The sequence below is a fragment of the Pygocentrus nattereri genome, chromosome 7, assembly GCF_015220715.1.
Source record: "Pygocentrus nattereri isolate fPygNat1 chromosome 7, fPygNat1.pri, whole genome shotgun sequence".
Lineage (NCBI taxonomy): Eukaryota > Metazoa > Chordata > Actinopteri > Characiformes > Serrasalmidae > Pygocentrus > Pygocentrus nattereri.
In genome coordinates, this window is record NC_051217.1 from 27,781,618 (window position 1) to 27,802,449 (window position 20,832).

The following is a 20,832-nucleotide window of genomic DNA, read 5'->3' on the forward strand; positions in this document are numbered from 1 at the left end:
TTAATTAGTTTGGTTTGGTGATTTACTCATAGTTCTCCCACAAGCAACAAACTCTGTCGGCATACTCTGGTGCTAATGCTACTGACATTATTGATATTATGGTGTGTTTCACTTGTAAATGATACTTCAAAGTTATCAATAAAAGTTGTCATTTAAAAGCTAAATTTGAACACTACACAGCAACAGAGTCATTTCCAGTGTGCAAATGAAGGGTTTGAAGGGTCAAACTATGAAAACATTAGGGATGCATCAATATCAATACTGTGGCCATTTGCTCGTACTTAATAAAAATTAAACAATACCAACATTTCAATGCTAGCTGATAACGTGTGAGGTAAGCCTGCACACACTGCAGTTTTAATAAACAAACGCAGTGAAGGAGGCTATGCTCAGAGAAGCATTACTGATTTTGTGACAGTATGACACAAAGTTGTTGGTCACTTTAAACATTCCACCTTGGAAGACTTACACCAGATCTACTGTCTGATCTTAGCCTGTTTAAAACACACAATCACAACATCTTCCTAAATACAGGTGGAGACATGCAGGCCAGCCAAATAGGTAAAAAAAAAGGCATTTGCTACCAAAATTTGTATATGCTAACAAGTATAGCGAAGTATAAACGTTAATTGAGTGTTTTTTTTTTTTTTTGCAAAATAGGCTGAAGAGAGGCCACATTCCCACTGTGTACATCACTGCGTGGCTTTTAGCTTCAGTGCACAGTGTTAGCAGTGAGGCTCAGTTTTTCAGCATGTTTGCTTGGTACTCAGAGTGCAGCACATTATTTTGAATGAAAAATCTTTATTTGAAACTTGTCATAGACAGAGCTGTCTGTCAAGGCTTCATTTCACATAGTATGGACAGAGCGTTTTCACACAGTGTAAATATATAAATCATATATTGTCCGTACCTGACAGTCTATTCGCAGTCTATTATACATTGTGAGATACTAAAGAACAAACAGTCTGGCTTTAAAGGACATTCAACTACAACTTAACCAGCCAATCAAAAGATTCAAAGAAGACATAACTCCACACGTGAGCTCCTCTGATGTATTTGACTCAGATGTGTTTCCTGCTGTCACTGTTGTTGAAAGACACCGATGAGCTGTACAGAAGCGAAAACCAACATCTTCATTGCAGCACTGCTCACGCCAAGGTAGCACAACATAATACAGCATTAGCTAACTAATGCACTTCATTTGAAACCAGCTAGATTTGAATGATTTAACCGTTATTCATTTACACTAACAACTTCTTAATTCTGAGTAGGTTGCTCAGTAGGAATATGGTACTTGTACTTGGCATGAAAACAATGGCATCAATACATCCTTAGAAAACATTATCGTCTTTAAAAAACAGTGTTGTAAGGAAAAGAAACAAAAAAATAAAAATTATGGAGATACGGTGAAAACAAACAGTGATACAGAAAATTGGACTCCTAAAAAACATGCAGGACCTGGCAAGACGCCAAAACTGTGCCCATCAGATAAACAGTACTTAAAGCTTTGAAAGATAGGGGGAAAAAAAAAAAAAAAAAAAAAAAAAAAAAAAAAAAAAAAATCAAGCTCGCTCTTACTTCAAATCTGAAAAAAATCCACAGGTGTTTCTGTCCATTCTTCAGTCATGAGAAGACAACTCAACACAAAGAGCTTGAAAAGATGTGGAGCTCAGCCAAGAAGCTGTTAACGAGAAAAAGAAACAGAAAAAACATGCAAATTAAACAAAGAAGCTGCTCAGAATGACTGACTACAGAGCACAGACCTCAAAATCATCGTATGTGTTTGGGACTACTTGGATTGTGAAAAGCAGAAAATGCAACTAAGAATTATCTTTGGAGGTGTGAAAACATCCCTGCAGATCTTTGAAAATTAGAAAGCAAGTCCTGAAAAGAATGAACGATGTAAAAGATCCAAACACTAAATACTGAAACCTATATTGAGCTGTTGAGGCTTCGGTGTAATTCTCTGCTTTTATTCTGAACCTGAAACATGAATGAACTTATCAGCTGTTTTGAACAACTGGATATTAAATAATTACGTCTGATTTTTGCACAGTTGTGAAAGACTGTGTTTCTGAAATAGGTGTGCAGAATAAGTGCTTGTCATGCAGGCTTATGAGAAGACAAGCATTCAGTACATTTCTGTCTCTCTTTGCAGGTCTCAACAAGATTACCTCCACACCTGTTGCACAAGGAGCGCACACACACACACACACACACACACACACACACACACACACACACACACACACACACACACACCAAATCCATACAATACTCACATTCACACACATAAGATGAAGATTTTGGCCTATTACAAGTGCCTTTTAACAGAATGAAACGCACTCGCACACACACGCATCTTCCAGTAAGAACAAAGACCGCTGCTGATGACGTTGAGATGGACCCACACAGATTTCCATCAGGGTGCCATTTCAGGGAGATGACCTCAAAAACACCCCCACCCACAGCACACAAACCTCTCTCTCACTCACAAACACACACACGCACCGCTGCATCTGTCTCCCAGTTACCGTTTCACTCTCACACACACTCTTATTCAGGTCTCTCTCTCTCTCTCTCTCTCTCAAGTCTGCCATTTTTACACATTGACACATACACACGTACACACACACACACACACACACATACACTCTTTCTCATGCATTGCAACTTTTTCCACTCATTCTCTATGTTTTGTTTTTTTTTTTTTTATCAGACCTAGGTCTTCAGAGAAGTTTAAAAATATATTTATGCAATAAAAATAGTCATTCTTGTTTATTTTATTTAGTACTGTTATTATGCATTCTGCAATTATTGTAATAATACTCGTCCTATTTTAAGTTTTGTTTGTAATCTAAAGGGTTACATTCTTGGACCATCCAACAGAAAACTGTACAACTAGGTTTTTTCCTTTAGTGGTATCTAGTTAGACACAATCAAATGAGCTTTCCTATTGGTTAGGAATTCAGAAGCTGAATTAACAGAGTCATGTTCATAAGTATTTAGACAGTGGCAAATTTTTGTCACTTTGCCTCTATACACCACCACACCATAGATTTGAAATGAAGCAGACAAAATGTGTTTGAAATGTAGACGTTTTCAAGGGGTTTGACAAAAATACTGCATTAACCGTTCAAATGGACATCTGTTGGACATGCATTTTCACAGACACAAAAGTAATTGGGCAGGCAACCGATAAGCAGTTACATCGCCAGGTGTGGCCTGTTCCCTCATTATTTCATGACAAACTGATAACTGCAGATAAAAGTTGATTCCAAGTGTTAAATATGCATTTGATAGCTCTCCATGGGAACTCTCAAGTGAAGGGGGGATCTCTAGGCTAAAAAACAAAACAAACCTATCAGAAAGATAGTAAAAACTTCAGGAGTGTTAAATTAAACAATTAAGTATATTCATTGTATTAAATTGTCTAGAATTAAGAGATGCCTTAATGAATGTAAATGCAGAGGATTTTCCTTAAGATGTGAACTACTGGTAACACTCAAGAACAAAAAGAAATTAGATTTTGCTAGAAAACATCTATAAAAAGTGTACCCAGTTCAGGAAGAGATACACCCAAAAGTAACTTGTACCAGAATGATGGGAACAGAAGAATATGGAAAGGGAATGGAAGGCCCTATGACTCAAAGCGTACCGTGTAATCTGTCAAACATGGTGGCGGCAGTGTTATGGCATGGGCATGTATGGCTGGAAACTAGGTCACTGGTGTTTATTGATGTTGTGACTGCTGATTGGGTGCTTGACAGCACAGATCGATAATGATCCAAAACGTACTGCAAAAAGCAACTCGAGCTTCTTAAGGCAAAGGAATGGGGTGTTCTTAAACAGCTGAGTCAGTAATTTAACCTAAATTCAATTGAGCATGTTTTTTTTACTGAAGACAAAACTGAAGGCAGAAAGACCCACAAACAAGCAGCAACTGATGACAGCTGCAGCAAGGCCTGGCAAAGCATCTCAAATGAGGAAACTCAGCATGTGGTGATGTCCATGGTTTTCAGACTTCAGGCAGTCATTGATTGCAAAGCATTTGCATTAAATGCATATACAAATTTGCATTTGCATTAAAAATAATACTTGCATTGTTAGTGTTAGCACATGTTAGTTTGTCCAATTACTTTTGAGACGGTGAAAAAGGAAGCATTATGTAAAAAATGGCCATAATTTCTACAGTTAATGCAATATTTTTGTTAAACCCCTTAAAACTAAAAGCTTACACTTCAGTGACATCTTAAGTGTTTCATTTAAAATCCACTGTGATGCAAAGGTGCAAAAACTGTGACACTGTCCAAATACTTATGGATCTGACTGTAATTACAAGTTCAAATGGGCAGAATCAAATGTGAGAAGAAAAAAAAAAACTCTCTCTAGGCCAGAGATTGTTACCTGGCAAACTGCAGTTTAGATGCGGATGGCAAAGTATTTTACAACATGAACTTTAAAAAAACAAGAAAGAAAACATTTTCTCTCCATTTCAACTTCAAAATTTTAAGATTTTTTTTATACCATAGCCAATGACCATACAATTTTGCTTAGTAAAGTATGAAAATACTAAAAGAGTTCATCAAAATATATTTGATGCGTCTTATTTTATTTGGTTGTGCAGACTAATCATTAGAAATTAAGCATTTATAGCAGGGGTATCCAATCTTCAAATACTCCAAACAAGCTAAAGCACACCTAATTGTACTTGTTCAATCAGTTGGTCTTAGTCTTCAAACATTTCATCAGGTGACCTCCTGCTTTGTTGTAGTGACAACCTGCAGACACACCGGTCCTCTGTAGATAAGATTGGACACCCCTTTACTGAAGAAGCCACTGTAAAGCTGCTACAAGGTAAAATATATTTTATGTCTGTCGCAAATTTAAATTAAAACACAGGATGCCTTTTCCAAACTTTACATGTGTTTAGAGCTTGAATAGACAATAAAATGTTCATGTGAATTGTGTTTAGCCTTGTGCTTAGATACCAAAAGAAAATCAATAGAGATGCTAGCAGAAATTAGCATAGTGTTAGTGGTTTTCGATTTTAACATATATGGCCTGAACTGAAAACATAGCACTAAAAATCATGGTTCTCCACTGGTCCTATTCATCCATCATCATCTTACTTGTTCGTTCTTTTTCCCTCTCTTATCCTCACAAACACCTTGTGATGGCAAGCAGGCCAATAATTAGTTATTCACTAACACACACACGCACACATACACACATGCACACACACCGCATGCTTTGATCCTCACTGCAGCCTTTATCACTCATTAACTCTTGGAGGAAACCGATCCTGTCTTGCTCTCGATAGCTTATCGACTGCTGGACACTTTTTCTCTGACACTGTTTATCCGCATCATGACCTGTCACACTACACTCCACTCCAGATGGGGAGAGGGCCTGGGTGGCCAAGTAGGGCTGAAAGAATCCACACCTCATTGGGCTGCAAATTGACTTATGCAAGCTCCACCCATGAATCCGTTCTTTCGTAGGAACTGCTGCAAGATTGGAGCGGACTGGAGCATGATGCATGTGGTGTAGGCACTAACTTAGCTAAATATACACACACACACGTCTTCTAAGACGATTATCCTTATGGGTCACAGGGGGAGGTGGAGCCTATCCCAAGAGTCATTAAGTGGAAGGCGACTAAAGCTAAATTGTAAAATTAAATCAGCCGAATCTGATACACTGTGCACAACCTACCAATCAGATAAAGTTTGATTATATGCCAAAAAAACGGTACCTGATCTATCCTAACACATCCTATTCATACCCATACAAAATAAAATTGTGTTGTGTGCTTCTATTTTCATTAGATTGTGCAAAGCTTGTCCAATCTTGCAAAACTAGCCATGAACACATGGGTGGGTGAAGCTTGGATAGGTCATTTATACCAGCCTTTATTGTCATGTAGTCTGCCCTACTAATTACCTGGCTTCATTCTATCCACTGCAAAGTGCTGGAAACAGATGCACACTATTGCTAATAATATGCAAGAGATCAGCTCCAATCTGCAGTGGGAGGGGTGTGAGTGCATAGGTGTTTGTGTGTAAGAGAGACAGAAAGAAAACAGTATGCTTCTTTGAGCAAAACAACACGGCATACAAAGAAAAGCAGTTGCCATTTCTTCCTCTGTTTTTTCTAAGAATTCAAGCCCATGTGCCCAGTTAGCATTCATTTCAGATGTGAGCACCTGCTCGCCCCATAACAGCCTGAGAAGGTGAACTGTGGAGTACATGATTTGTGCCAAACTCAGTAAACAATAAAGCTGTGATGATTGCGCAACTAAACGTTCTTATATAATACAAAAAAAAAAAATCATTGATTAATTGCCAGTGATGAGCAGACAATGAGAACCATGGTATTCCAACTATTAAATTGCAGGCTGAAGGTTTTCACAAGAAGGAGCTAAAAGGGAGGAAACTCAACAAAAACAGAATCTCACATATGCATGTATGCTTGCAGTCACACACGGGATGTGTATGAACTAAAACCTACTAAACACCCTATCTGTGAAAGTGTTTTTTTAACAATTAAGTTGACCAGCTCTGCAGACAGGGCCTAAGTAACAGGTTCTCCAACTTTTAATAATATTTACTGAAGGGCTTGTTATAAAACATGCAAACATGCAAAGCAACATGCAAAGTAAACAAAAAGTTAACTTGAATGTTCATTATAAATTTCACATAATCGTTTAGGCTACCACTGCCACAAGCATTATTACACCCAGTGATGGAAGTGAGTGTGCACCAGCTAGCTCACTATCATAAAATGGTAGATCTCATAAGGGCAACATTTGCACTACTGTAGCAGTGACAGCTGCTTAACAAAGACTAGATATAAAGCGAGAGCTTCTGCAATAAACACTACTATACAATACTATAGATGTTGTTGGCCGTTAAAAAAAGAAATAAAACAATCTAACTCTTTTTTACCCAACTAATCATCAAAATAATTGCTAGGTATCTTGATTACTAATTGTACCAATGGTGAGAACCCAAATAAACAATATCCACCCATCCCACTGCTCATTATACTTACAAAATATGGTACCAAGTAGAACAATGTTGTGGTTCTTCAGCTTGACTGCACAGTACAATATACTTTTCTGACATGTTGCTTCTTGGTTGCTACTGCAATGTTGGTCTTTGCAATTTGCTGCAATATGCAGATGCGCCTTATATTTAGTAATCAGTGTTTTTAAATCATTACAAGGCGTATCACAAATTTCTTACACAGCAATATAATCATAAAACTAGTATTTTGTCCATATTCTGCAGCAAAATAATTTCTGATATCAAACAGTACTCTTTCAGAGGTTCTGCAGGTCGCTACAATAGGGTGATTCAGGCTTCTCTTATTTCTTTGGTGTACCTTATGCTAGACAATTCCCATAGTAGCATCCCCCTGGCTATCATGACTTCCAATGGCGCCTGGATTTAGTACAATGTTGAACTGAAGAGATCCAGTTCAAATGGTTTGCACACACTGCGTGGAAATGTAGACTAGAGGTAAATCCTACCTTGTGGCTCCTCTGCGCTTATATGATTCACTACAAACAAAATAACTGACTTGTATTTCAAACACACTGTACCTTTTCTCAAAAAGGAGAAGCAATTCCCCTGCAAGGTAAGTACTCACCCAAGTTGTCTACTGTTGTTAGGAAAGTAGGAAGTTTACATACTGTACCATCACAGGATCTTCAACCTTGTGATTATATAAATGAGGTCTGTTTCCAGTGCTGAATTCATGCTATAACTTCTAGATATTTTTTCTTTTTAAATGCTCCTGATTCCCATTATTTGTTCTGTTTTGTTTGTTTTTTTAATCTGCAGGGCTATTTGTCCACACTTCCAAGCTGGTTGTATTTTCTGCTTCTCACAATCCAAGTAACAACCCAAACAGTCAATTATGGTCAGTCCCTTGTTCTGACAGCTCTTTTGTTTAATTTGCAAATGTTCTTCTTTTTGTCTGCTCCTTTCCTAAGTACACACACATCCTTTCCGACCCATAGCTTTCCCCCCTTAATAGACTTTTCCCTTCCTTAAACAAGCTGATTATCTCCTCAGAAATATCTACTAAAAATTACTACCTTGTACTCATTTTAATTGGAAATTAAACATAAAGGGTTTTCTCTGACCGTTGTACAGTACTGTACATACTACAGTAATGTGCACACTGTACAGAGTATAGTATTGAGGTTTCTCACCTATATACACATGGAGTTGTGTATTTTTAGTGGGCTAAGGTGCATTTATATCCCCAGAGCCAAGTGAGGGGAAACTTCAGGGCCTGCTCCTACACATACAGCCACAGAGCAGCACTGTGGAGCCCAAAGTATGTGACAGAAATGAATAGAGTTCAGCACTGACAACACACAGACACACACACACATTTCACACATACACACAGTCAAGGCTTTATAACACTGGCCTTGGCTTAACAAACTGCATTTGTGCGTGGCGCCAGTGGAAATGTAGAGAGTGTTGGATAGAGAGTGTTGGATAGAGAGAGAGAGAGAGAGAGAGAGAGAGAGAGAGAGAGAGAGAGAGAGAGAGAGAGAGAGAGAGAGAGAGAGAGAGAGAGAGAGAGAGAGAAGGAATGTACACAAGCTGATGCTCGCTCTCACTCAGTCTCCTTCCCTCTCTCCTTCTCTCTATCCCTCTCTCTCAGGCTGTGTGGCCTGACTCTTCTGGCAGGCAAGGCTGTTTGTTTCCAAAACAACATGCTCTTTGACTTTTGTAACTTAACCTTGTCAGTGTTGCCAGGCTGCAGACTGATTTAATTGAGTTGAAGTAGCAGTAAGAAGTGGAGATTGTTTGCCAGTTAAAAGGCAAATCTGTATTGATTGGAGATTTTGGGGTGGAGGAGCGGGGACGAAAACTTAAGTCTGTTGACGCAGCCACTCATGGCCCAGATCTCACTATGACTACTGTTATTAAATGCAGTAAACAATATACAATATACAATGCAATATACAACATCCTTACGAGCAACAGATTGCCACAATTACAGCAAGGTCACATTATATAATCAATGTGATTCACATTTATATGCAGATAGTAGACTATGATGTGTGTTTACATACACAAACACTCTCAATTTTTTTTAATACAGTGTCAGGACATGGGGTCATGGATATAACCCATACCTCTTATACTGTATAAAATTATATACATCATTTCAAAAGCAAAACAAAAAGAGAAACATCTGTACGATGTTTCTGTAGAAGTTCTACTTGCGCCACTATGGGATTCTAGTGGTATTAGTAGTAGCATTAGCTCCAGGTTAACAGCAATTCTGGCATTACTGATTAAACACAAGTATTTGAAGTTTGTAAACAACATTCCATGTTTTATTTAAAGCTTGTACAGAGTCATCCTGGCATGAATCAGAATCCTGCTGAAGCTGCTGATGCTGACAAAATTGCCACTGTGCCGCCCTCTCTGTAACCAAAAAAAAAACAAAAAAAAAAAAACACATGGATAACTGTCCCTTTTCAGTTTTAAAAGAAACATGCAACTTTTGTACAAAGCGCTTTTAAAGTCTATTTTCAAAGGACTATTTTCAACACTCCGTCACACATACATAAGCTTAGACACATGGGCATTCATGCGTACCCTTAGCATATGTCCCTATTTAACACAGCAGATCAAAGGTCTTTGCTGCTGTACTTGAGCCTTTGCTAAGTATCACCTGACAGGCTGCCCTTTGGTCTGCTGCTGCATAGAGGAAGCGAAAGGTAAACAGGGTGAGCCTGATGGACACATTGAGACGCTCTAATCATTCACCTGCTACTGATGCTTAAAAGCACATAAGCATATCCGGGCCTGCACCATTCGACCCTGCCGGCTGAACATGCGTAGCCAGGTTGTGCTGAAGCTTTTTAACGTCTCACAAGCTACGTTTTTCCTGACCAGCATCTGTCTGAAGACTGAGATGGGTCTTCATGAGGACAGCTAGCAGAAAGGCCTTGAATGCACAATGTCACAATTCCTTGATTAATGCTATTATGCTCAGTTTTTCTGAGGTTTTTGTCTGGCTTTGACCGCCGTCTTGAGACCTCTATTATGTAGTTACTCAAATTGCTTGTTAAATTAATCAGTACATTACTCAATTACTAATGTAATCAATAGTGACCGCTCTGGCAAGGTTAAAGAAAAAGTGGCAGACACTGACCCACACCCTACTGTACTGCTGAGTACAAACAGAAAAGTGGGTGGGTGAATGAGTGAGAGAGCGAGAGCGTGTGCGAGAGAGAGAGAGAGAGAGCGCAAGAGCACATGTGTGAGAGAGAGAGAGAGAGAGAGAGAGAGAGAGAGAGAGAGAGAGTTGGATGTTCACACAGGATTCTTGTCTTGTTTGAACATGAACCTGCAGCACAGAAACTTTCAAAGATCAGCTGAAGCTGACAGACTAGTACACAGATACACACACACACTTTCTGAATGGTAAAACATACATACACACTCACTGTGACTCACTACAACCCTTCCCCACGCTACTTCTCACACTCTTACTCTGTCTCTCCTACTGTGACAACTCCTTCACTCACTCTCTCCTACATAAAACATCAACATGACGCCCCTTCTCTGGCTGATGCTTTTTTTCTCTCTCTTTCTCACTACGTCTGTCTGTCTGTTTGTGCCCATCACTACTTGTCTCTGTATCTCAGCAGCTCACTCTTTGGTTCTTACTCGTACATAAAACATCACCATCAAACTCCACCAAACAGCTGTGTCCTGAAGTCTCCAATTTGAAATATTTAACTGAAGCCAATAAGACCCAACTATTCATATCACTGTTAGACATCATTTGTTGAGCTTGGGTCACATTTGGATTTCATGTTTGGGCTTCTCATAGTCCATTTGTCAACCCAAAATCAAAATTGACCTGGTGGCTGGCTTAAACTCACTGAACAGAGCAGACAAGCATTGAAGCTCATAACATATAAAAATTGCCTACCCTCTGTTGCATCACTTTCTACAGAGTTTAAAACCGCCTCTGAAAGCAACATCAGTAAAGGAACTGTACATTGCAAACTCCACAAAATGGGTTTCCATGGCTGAGTGGCTGCATACAAGCTGAAGAACACTATATGCAATGCCTAGGGTAGGCCAAAGTGGTGTAATACATGCCGCCACTGGACTCTGGAGTGACGAATCACGCACCACTATCTGGCGGGCTGATGAACAAATGTGGGTTTGGCAGATGCCAGGAGAACACTACTTACTGGAATACACAGGCTAACAGTAAAATCTGGTAGAGGAAGGATAATGGTCTGGGGCTGTTACCCAGGGTTCAGTCTAGACCCTTTAGTTCCTTTGCAATGTTGTTTGAAAGCACTGATTGATGAATACATCTGCTAAAGAAGACTGTATACTCCTTTTGGACTGCGGATAAATTGGTTTTCATTATTTACTTTGTTTATGAATGATTTGGTGAGATGTCTGCTGTCACTTGACTCTAGGTAACTCAACACTTTTGCTAAATTAATTTAACATGCATCATCACTGGGTTTTTGGTGTCCAGTCAGTAGAGTTATTTTTGGTTGGACTTAGTAGAATGTAGCCTTGCTTGGGTCTGGCTGGGTCAAACTCAGGCTATATTGAGGATATACAGAAGCTGTTTTCCAAATCCCTCTCTTTCTTTCTTGCAGTCTCCCCCTCTGCACTGATTAGCCCTTAATGACATGCGTAAAGTAGGACTTATTAAACAGCCTTTAAATCCCATTCAAACCCATTACTCATGCTGCTGCCAAAATCAGATTGACACTTGACTAGGCATCAATTAAGCATGACAGCTCAATTAAGTAATACACAGCCATCTCGTGCCGGCTTTTTGATGGCAGAGGGAAATGGAATTTCATGCACTGATGCCGGCTTCATCTTTCTGCATCAGAAAGCATGGCACCATGAATGGCAAATGGTCAGTGCAGGGGCTGCAGCCAGCCTAGCGTTGGACGAAGAGATATTAGAAGTCAGTAGGTCATTGGTTGTTGACTGTTAGCATTGTGGATTGAAGTTCTGCTGTAAGTGATAAGCACTGCGGTGTTAGCAATCTAGTCAGCACTATAGAGGAATCAGAGAGATGAACAGGACCTGCTGACATCACAGTCAGTCAAACAAGATCAGAGTTTCCTATTGTCAATACAGGCCTCATATCTCTAACAGTTTCATCACTTTCACAATCACTCAATTAACCTATTTATTTTCAAACACTGAAAACATATCTTCACAATAAGTCAGCAATGATTAGTTGGCGATATGCACTATGATCATTCATATTTTTGATTCCTCTCATAAGTAAGGAGCCTCATTGACCATTTAGATGCACAGTGGTTTTATATATTTCCTGATGTCCATGTAAATGCTTCCTGATTTATTTTTTCCAGTAAAGTATTTTGCAATCTTTAAAAAGGCTCTGCATGTTTTATTGTTGTTAAGTTCATTTTTAGTGTCCAGCCTTGTTTGTTTTTTAGCTCAGAAAACTCAACTACATAAATTAGATGGTCAATTAAACATATTTGACAGCAACAGCCCTACTGCAGTGTTTACCTGGAAATGGGTTACTTTCTTATTTCCTCTTTTTTGTCTTTTCTTCTGATTTCTTAATCTTAAGCAACATGTTACTTTCACTCTCCTTCTCTAACAGTCATTGGTGAACCATGACTACTAGAGCTTCAGTTCAGGACGTAAATACAGTCAAAAACAAGGAAAAAACTTTATGATAAAGTAAAATTCTGCACATGCCCCAGTGGACATCTCCTAGCATGTTAGCAAGCTAACAACAAATTATGTGAATTGTTTTGACTGTTATACATTAAAACTGTTTGTAAAATACATTTAATCTTTTATTTGACACTCTTAACAAAACTACTAACAAACATTTTACCCTATAATAGGTTCACGGTGGCTCTTTCAGTAGAGAGGCCTGGCACAGAACACGTTATTTGGCCTACCACTTATACTCACAGTCTGTAAGTACCTAGGACTACCAGAAGGCCTAGAGTTACCTTTTTCTCACATAACTGGTCCCATGCACTGGAAATCAAAACCTGATTAGTGGATTATACCCTTAGTTCCTAGTTATGTTAGTGGATAATGTTAAGCCATGTTAAGCCTTGAAGGCCTAACCAATGGAAGAACTAGCTCGGCTGTATCCACTTAGATATTGACTGGATGATACTCAATTCTGTGTTTTAAGAATTTAAACCACAGTTTAAATATATCATGCATGATGTTTCTTTTAAATAAAAAGTAAAAACTATATTTTTATTTATAGAAATCATTAGGTCTTCTCTGAGGGTTCTCCACTAGTTACACTCTTCTCATCCTGATTCCTTCCTCCACCACTGTCTGTCTGTCTGTCTGTCTGTCTGTCTGTCTGTCTGTCTGTCTGTCTGTCTGTCTGTCTGTCTACCTTTATCCAGCTGGGTCTCCCCCCTCTTCAATCAGTGTGTGGTTCTCTGCTAAAGCTGTTTGCTTTTCTGCAGCCCGCTGTCACGCAAGCAAGAGCACCCTCAAGCAGAACAAAAGGTTACGAGAGGGCAACTGCCTCATGTGCAAGACAGAAGCTGCGTGAACAGCGGGCAATGCATATCTGCGCGTGTGTGTGTGTGTTTGGTTGTGTGACCAAAGGTGAATGCATCTGTGACTTATGCTTCTCTATGTCTGGCTCTCTTCCAGTCATCGCTGAGTCACTGCGAGCAGTCTCAGTGTGCATGTGCATAGCCCAGTACAGTTCTAAACTTGACAGAGCAGTCATGACCAGCCCCACAGCTTTTGCACAGTCTTAAGGAGGATCTGTGTTAAGCCTGGTCATGTCGAGACTAACAGGCACCAACATCTAGCACTTGCTCTCACATTAGATCTGCTTCCTCAGCATTCTGTATGTTGACTAACTAATGCATCAGTGTAAGGACAGTGATCAATCACATTTGAATGATCTCTACTGTGAAAAATAAGCAGAGGTCAACAACGCCTGTTGCCCCTGGCCACATCATATGACGTTGTGGCCACTATAATTGCAGAGCTGATGACATCTTTTCCCTTTTAATAAGCCACCAAACCAGATGAATTTCCATGTATCCACAAATGTCCAGCATTAAGAACAAAATCATTATTTTTTCCCTTTCTCATGCAAGGTTCACTGAACAAACAGACATCAAATAAACTTTCAGAATTCAGCAACTGCCACCATGCTAGATAGCATGATGGCAACAGACAACTTTCTAGAACTACAAACTTTTCTTTGTGGCCTGCTGCAATAGCTGGGTAATTAAAATATCAATTTAATGCTTAAAGTGATATTGACAATAAAAACAAATAATTGCACAAGAATGATGCCTGGACATAAAATTATAAAGACACCACTAGTTTCTTCTTTATCAGGAGTAACATATTTAGAAAACACAGAACTGAAAAGAGTGGTTGTAACTTTCAACACGAGTGCTGTTATAGTGCAATGATCTTAAGCAATTCCAAGAACAAACTGTCAAGGCTGACTGATTGAAGCCAGATGAAGATGGAGGTGGATCAGCAGGACTGAGTGATAAAAAATATTTAGTTTTATTTTATTTATTAATAATATTGTGAAAAATGAGGATCTCTTTAGCACTTTACGTCATTCCACAGGTTTGACTTAAAAAAGAAAACAGTGGATATGGGGGACTTAGCAGACATATCAAAATGCAACATCTGACTCATTACTGGTACTGAAGCATGCTTGTTAGTTGTAAATACAACATTTACAATGCAATCAACAGGCTTCTATAATTCTGGTAACAAATTCTTAATATTAGCCACAAGATTCAGTGGCTTGGTGGACCAAATGGCCAGTGCAAATCTGTCTACTTTGACTGTTGTATTAAAAGTGAAACTAGGGATGTAAATAATTAGTTTTTACTTAAATAGACAGTCGTATCTTTTAAGTTGAGGAAATTTTTTCAATTCTATGTGTGTGAGCACAAAAGGCTGTTGTTTATAGTAGGTAGGCCTGAAGTGCACAGGTAAAAATAAGGGTGTTCGTTGGGGACCACTTTTTGAGAGGTTGATGGCACAATTACAACAATGCTTCATATTGAAATCAAACATCTGCAAGCGACTAGGAGGGGTCAGACATGGAATAAAAGCATTTATGACGACATTTCTTTGACATACTGCGCTGTTTTTTAAAAAAATAGGAGTAGTTTGGTTATATGGTCACCAAATAATTGAACACACTGCACGATATCTGCTGCGGCTTTCTGTGATCTCAAAATGGCTTTAATTTAACGTAACTATAGAAAAATGCTGCATGGTATACTGTGATGTCCTGAGAAACTGAACAGTGCTCAGAGTCATGGAGCACTAGGGCATGTTGACGCGGAGTGCCTGCGTGTGTATCTTCATTATTAGCAATGTATTTCATTTTTTAGACACTGTTGTATGCGATGGCCTTTAGCTTAGCGAGCAGGCTACAGACCCAAATAGTCGCAATACATCAATATAGGCTTGGTTCTGACTGACCTGTGCTCTGCTGAAACAAGCGGAGATGATAAAAACGAACATCTGAGAGAGCAGGAATTGAGCAGAAATTGAGCAACTAGGTGACAAAAAGCCAAAATCAACCTGTTCTGTGATGTTTAAGACTGTAGCATTTTAGCTAAGCTAGAGAAAGCTTAGTTAGCTCACTAAACAGTGCCATACACAACAGCAGAGGCTTGATTTCAGTAAACTAATGCTAAAATTGCACACATTTAGAAGAAATCTGAGAGCAATTTTTCCCTTCTTTCTATCAGTGCCACCTATTGGTAAGATCCCAAAACCACCTATCAGTGAGCCCCTCTAATTTATAAATCAGAATATGTTAGTTTAGTTATTATAAAAGTGGAACAGAAACATGGTCATCATTTCTAAATACTGTGGTATATCATATTACCTTTATACAGCCCAACCCTAGCAAATCATTTTGGATTTATATGTAGGGCTGCAAAGATTCAACAAATTATCTGAACAATGAATACTTTCCTTTAACTTTCATAATCCCATGCACTTATATACAGTTTGACTATAAAATGTTGTTTATTATGCTAAATGCTAGCTAATTACCAGAAGCAAGCAGGCACCTGCTCTGTACACTGTGAAAACAGAGAGCATTTCAAAGACAGCTACAGTCATTTTCTGTCAATCTAGACATTGTTACAAAGCAGCTTTACAGAAATCAGGTCCCACCCCCTTATGAGAAAGCTAAAGGTGACACTGGCAGGAAAGAAACACTGCAGGAGGAAGAAACACTGAGAGGAACCAAGACTCAAAAGGGGAAATCATTCTCCTCTGGGCTGCACTGAACAGGACAAGTGAGCAACACATGATGATATAAGTAGTACAAGTGTAAAAATAATATTAAACAAAGGAAAATCTATGAGTTTATTAATGATTTTTATTAAGTATTATCACGATAATGCTAAAATATGGTCATACTGCCCACCTCTAAGGCCTGTAACAATTATTACATAACACACAGATTGCAATTATTTGAGCTCAACAATCTTTTGAGCTTGCTGCGATTATTTTCCAGTTGTTAAGTTTTCATAAATATGTCACAATAAACCAAACAGGATGTAAATTAAGTATGGATTCATCAGTTGGCTTGAGGCAAATACATGCAAATAAAAGAAAGCAGGATATGCATTTATTAAGACACTTCATGGGTTTGACTTGGTGCTTTTGTCACATATGAGCTGCTGACTATAAACATCTATGAAGCAAAACAACTACACAGCCTCTTCAGGCTCAGCTTTAATAGTTGAACTCAGTAAAACAGTTATGATAAGGTCAAAATTGTTAATTGCAAATATTTGGGTGTAATGATACAATCACGGTTTGGTTCAATTCATACTGATAATACTGAGGTCCAAGTTCAAATGAAGAAAAAATATGGCTATAATCATGTTTTTGCACAACATTAATATATTAGTAACAACACTATAGCTGGGAGGCAGGAGGAGTGCTATAGCGAGCTGTTGATCATTTGCAAATTTGGCGTTCAAACAATGCAAATGCTTTTGATGACATAATTAACAGAACAATACAATGTATTGTCATGTCTACAATGTACACCGTACTGTCATAGTTTAGGTTTACAGTATCACAAAGTTATACTGTGTTATTACATCCTTAATTATTTATTTACACACTATTTTTAAATTTATTTACAGCTGAAATTTCATGACTGTGTCAGGTCATGCCAAAGAGGCAAGAGGATAGGACTGGAACAATTAGTTTTCAATGTTGATGCTTATTCTACAGTGTCAACTTGTTGACCTGTGTTTTTTTGTTTCTTTTTTTTTTTTTAATCAAAGGCACTAATGCTGTGTGATATGTACTGATGTATATATATGCAGTCATTCCAACAGGTTGAAGCACACTACACAATGTTTTGGGAGGCAATACTGCTTTTATTGTTTTGTTGCACCATAAAAGCACAACTCATTTGTCACGCAGATGGAACTTCATTTAGTCAATTACTCATGACAATCATTAGTCATTACTTTATGATGTACAGTACTGTGCAAAAGTCAGAGACCATTGCTTTTATTTAGTTTCTGGTCAAAATAGCCATTAAATTAGTCACTCATCAGGAAAGTCCAAAAGTATGTGGACACCTGAGCATCACACCTATATGGCCTTTCCAGACATTTTATTACAAAACCATGGCCACTGGTCTGGAATTGGCCATATCTTTGCGACTATTACAGTAAAGGCTTTCAAGAAGATTTTGGAGAGTGTTTGTGGGAATTTGTGGCCATTCAAAAGACCATTTGTGGGGTCAGACACTAATGTTGGAGCAGAAGGCCTGGCTTGCAACTGACATTCCAATTCATCCTAAAGGAGTTCAGAGGGGTTAAGATCAACCCCTCAACAAAGTTGGAGGCACACAACTGTCTAAAATGTTATTGTATGTTGGATAATGTTAATGCTACTTCACTGGAACCAAGGGAACAAACCCAGAAAAACAGCCCCAGACCATTTTCCTTCCTCCACCAAACTTTACTGTTGTGCACTATGAATATAGGTAGTGTTCTCCTGGCATCTGGTAAACCTTGAATTGTTCATTAGATTTTCAGATAGGAAAAACATTTCCATTGCTCCAGAGTCGTGGTGGCGGTATGCTATACACCCCTCTAGCTGACGCTTGGCATTGTGCAAAGTAATCTTAGGAATGTGTGCAGCTGATCGGGCCATGGAAACCCATTTTGTGAAGCTCCAAATGTGCAGTTCTTGTGCTACAGTTGCTTCCAGAAGCAGTGTGGAACTCTGCAGCGTGTGATAGGTGCTTTTTACACATTACATGCTTAAGCACTTGGCAGCTCTACTCGGTGTCTATCGCTTTGAGAGCGAGACAGAGTTGTTGCTCCTAGATTCCATTTCACAATGATAGCACTTACAGTTGAGCAGTGTAGATAAACCAAGGAACAAATTTCACAAACTGACTTGTGGCAAAGGTGGCATGCGATGTTTGAAGTCATTGAGCTCCTCAGTACAACTAACTGCACTGCCACAATTTGTTTATGTGCCTGAGTTTATATACCTGTTAGCAATGGATGTGGTTGAAATACCTGAACTCAATTAGGAAAGTGTTAATTTGTATGGCCACATGATTTTGGCCATACAGTGTCTATTTAGGAGCACACTATGAAGAAGCCTCAACAACTAAATGCAATATCAAAATCTTCAGAATTACTCTGTGTGTCAGACGATTGGTTTATGTCCTAGAGCAAACCTTTTGCTTTCATTTCCTCAGTAACACCTCCTTGACAACTGCACATCCTTTCAGACCCACGGCATTGAGTTGTTTCCTCACAGTGGAAGTATGTACAGAAATACCTGTGGATTTTTTCAGATCTTAAGCAATAGTGTAGATAATCTTAATGGTCATTTATACTGGAAATGAATTAAATGAAAAGATCTCTGACTTTTGGACAGGACTCTAGACTTACAGAGTTAGCATCATAAGCCAAAACATTGCATTTGATTGCGCTGATTGCCTTATTACTATTCCAGTTCCAAATGCACAGCACAAGGATTGAGCATTTTTGATGCTACTTATCTAAAATCAAAACTAAATGTCAAATGTGTGGCCATGTGAAGTGTGGTGGAGTGTTTAGTGTTTGGCTGTGGGCCGACTGGTGAGCATTTAGTCCCAGCATGGGCTCGAAACAGCAGCATCATCAACAACATTGACTCATAAACTATTACAATCACTCCAAGTCTCTCTGCTCACATGGGTGGCTCGTTAAGCATCTCAAAAACATGCTTTTCGCAATTAAAAGTGATTGTGGCTTCTAGCCAAATCAGTCTGACAAACAGGCTTCACGTCACATTATTCTAACACTGATTCAAATCACAATCACCATGTAACTACCACAAACCAGGAAAGAAAAAAAACACAAGTGTTTCCGGGACAAGATTTTGGCTGGTCTGGGTCTTGTCTAATGTACATTTGTCTTTTTGGTATTCTCTCCAGAGAATCGCTCAGTGTATTTTTTAGGCAGTTAAGGGGGGCAACTTTGCAAAGCATTGTGGGACTGAATGCAGGTGACGGCCAAGAAATCAGCCCATTGGGGGGTTGAGGCAGGTTGCTGTGGCAACAAAACATGACATGGGCCTGAGCAAATCCAAGCCGTGAGAGCGAGGAGGCAAGAATGCAAGGCAGAAAGCAAGCCACCTGATAGCAACTGAACGAGAGCGAGAGAGGGAGGGAGAGAAACAAAAAAATGCTACATAGCCACAGAGAAATTATTTCAAAGCCATGCAAGTTTAAAACGTGCCCTTGCAACCTGACTGTAATATCGGCTTGATAAAGTCAAAGAGAGCGAAGCAGAGAATTCAGGTTATTTGAGGAAGACTGAGAAAAAAAAAGACAGAGAAAGAGGGAGAGAGAGCACAAAAGGTTAAAAGTGAAGAAAGCAAAAGACAAAGAGGTCAAAGCAAATAGTCTAACTGCAGTCATGTATTAAAGATGGAGAATCTATTAATGGAGACCCTATAGTTCCTCTGTGTGTGTGTAAAACAGAGAGAGAAAGTCTGCTTGAGTTAGAATACTCTGTATATGTGAATATGGCAACATATGTGCAGGATATGAGTGTGTGTAAGCAGCACACTCACATCTTAGAATAAAATTTCTTGGAGCATGCACCATGTGACCTCCGAGAGAGAGAGAGAGAGAGAGAGAGAGAGAGAGAGAGAGAGAGAGAGAGAGAGAGAGAGAGAGAGAGAGAGAGAGAGAATGTTAGGGAGTGGACTGTACAGAGTAGTAGTCTCTGTGTGTCGGTGTGTGTGTGTATGTGTACACAGTGTTAAGCTGCATCCTCCTCCCTCTTCTCTCTCTCTCTGGGACAGGGAAGTACTGGGCTCACTTTGCGCTGGGGGGTCAAGGGTTGTATCTCTTCCAACACATTCTGGGCCAGCGGCCAACTAGAGCAAGGAAAAAGAGCAAACTGCGGCCGAAGCACAGACAGGGCGAGACACAGGCACTCTGAGCCTGAGAGCTCAGTTTAGAAATGAACTAACTCTAACTGCTGAAATCAATTATTTAAACTATGATCAAATGCTTATGTAAAAATCAAATAGTTTACATTCTAAAATCTGAATGGCTGAGCCAGCAGCGTCTGAATACAAACACATTACTGAAAAACCAAAGGATGTTTATGCAGATACATCATAACTGTAGTGTCATACTGTTAAACTACACCACTTATCAGAAAAAGTTAATTGAGACTATTATTAATAACACAATCCATTATTTATCGATCAGTTGTGTATTATAATTTGT

At 39.0% G+C, this 20,832-nt stretch overlaps 1 protein-coding gene across 5 annotated transcripts in view; it reads right to left on the minus strand.

The window, feature by feature from the left end:
• bcl9l (bcl9 like) overlaps positions 1-20,832 on the minus strand; it is a 62,737-nt gene that overhangs the window by 27,039 nt on the left and 14,866 nt on the right. The window contains exon 2 of one of the 5 annotated variants that reach the window (XM_037539942.1): positions 1,579-1,681. The exons of the other annotated variants lie outside the window; for them this stretch is intronic. The gene's annotated coding sequence lies outside the window, so the exon portion shown is untranslated. The remainder of the gene's footprint in view (positions 1-1,578; positions 1,682-20,832) is intronic. 5 annotated transcript variants of the gene reach the window in all.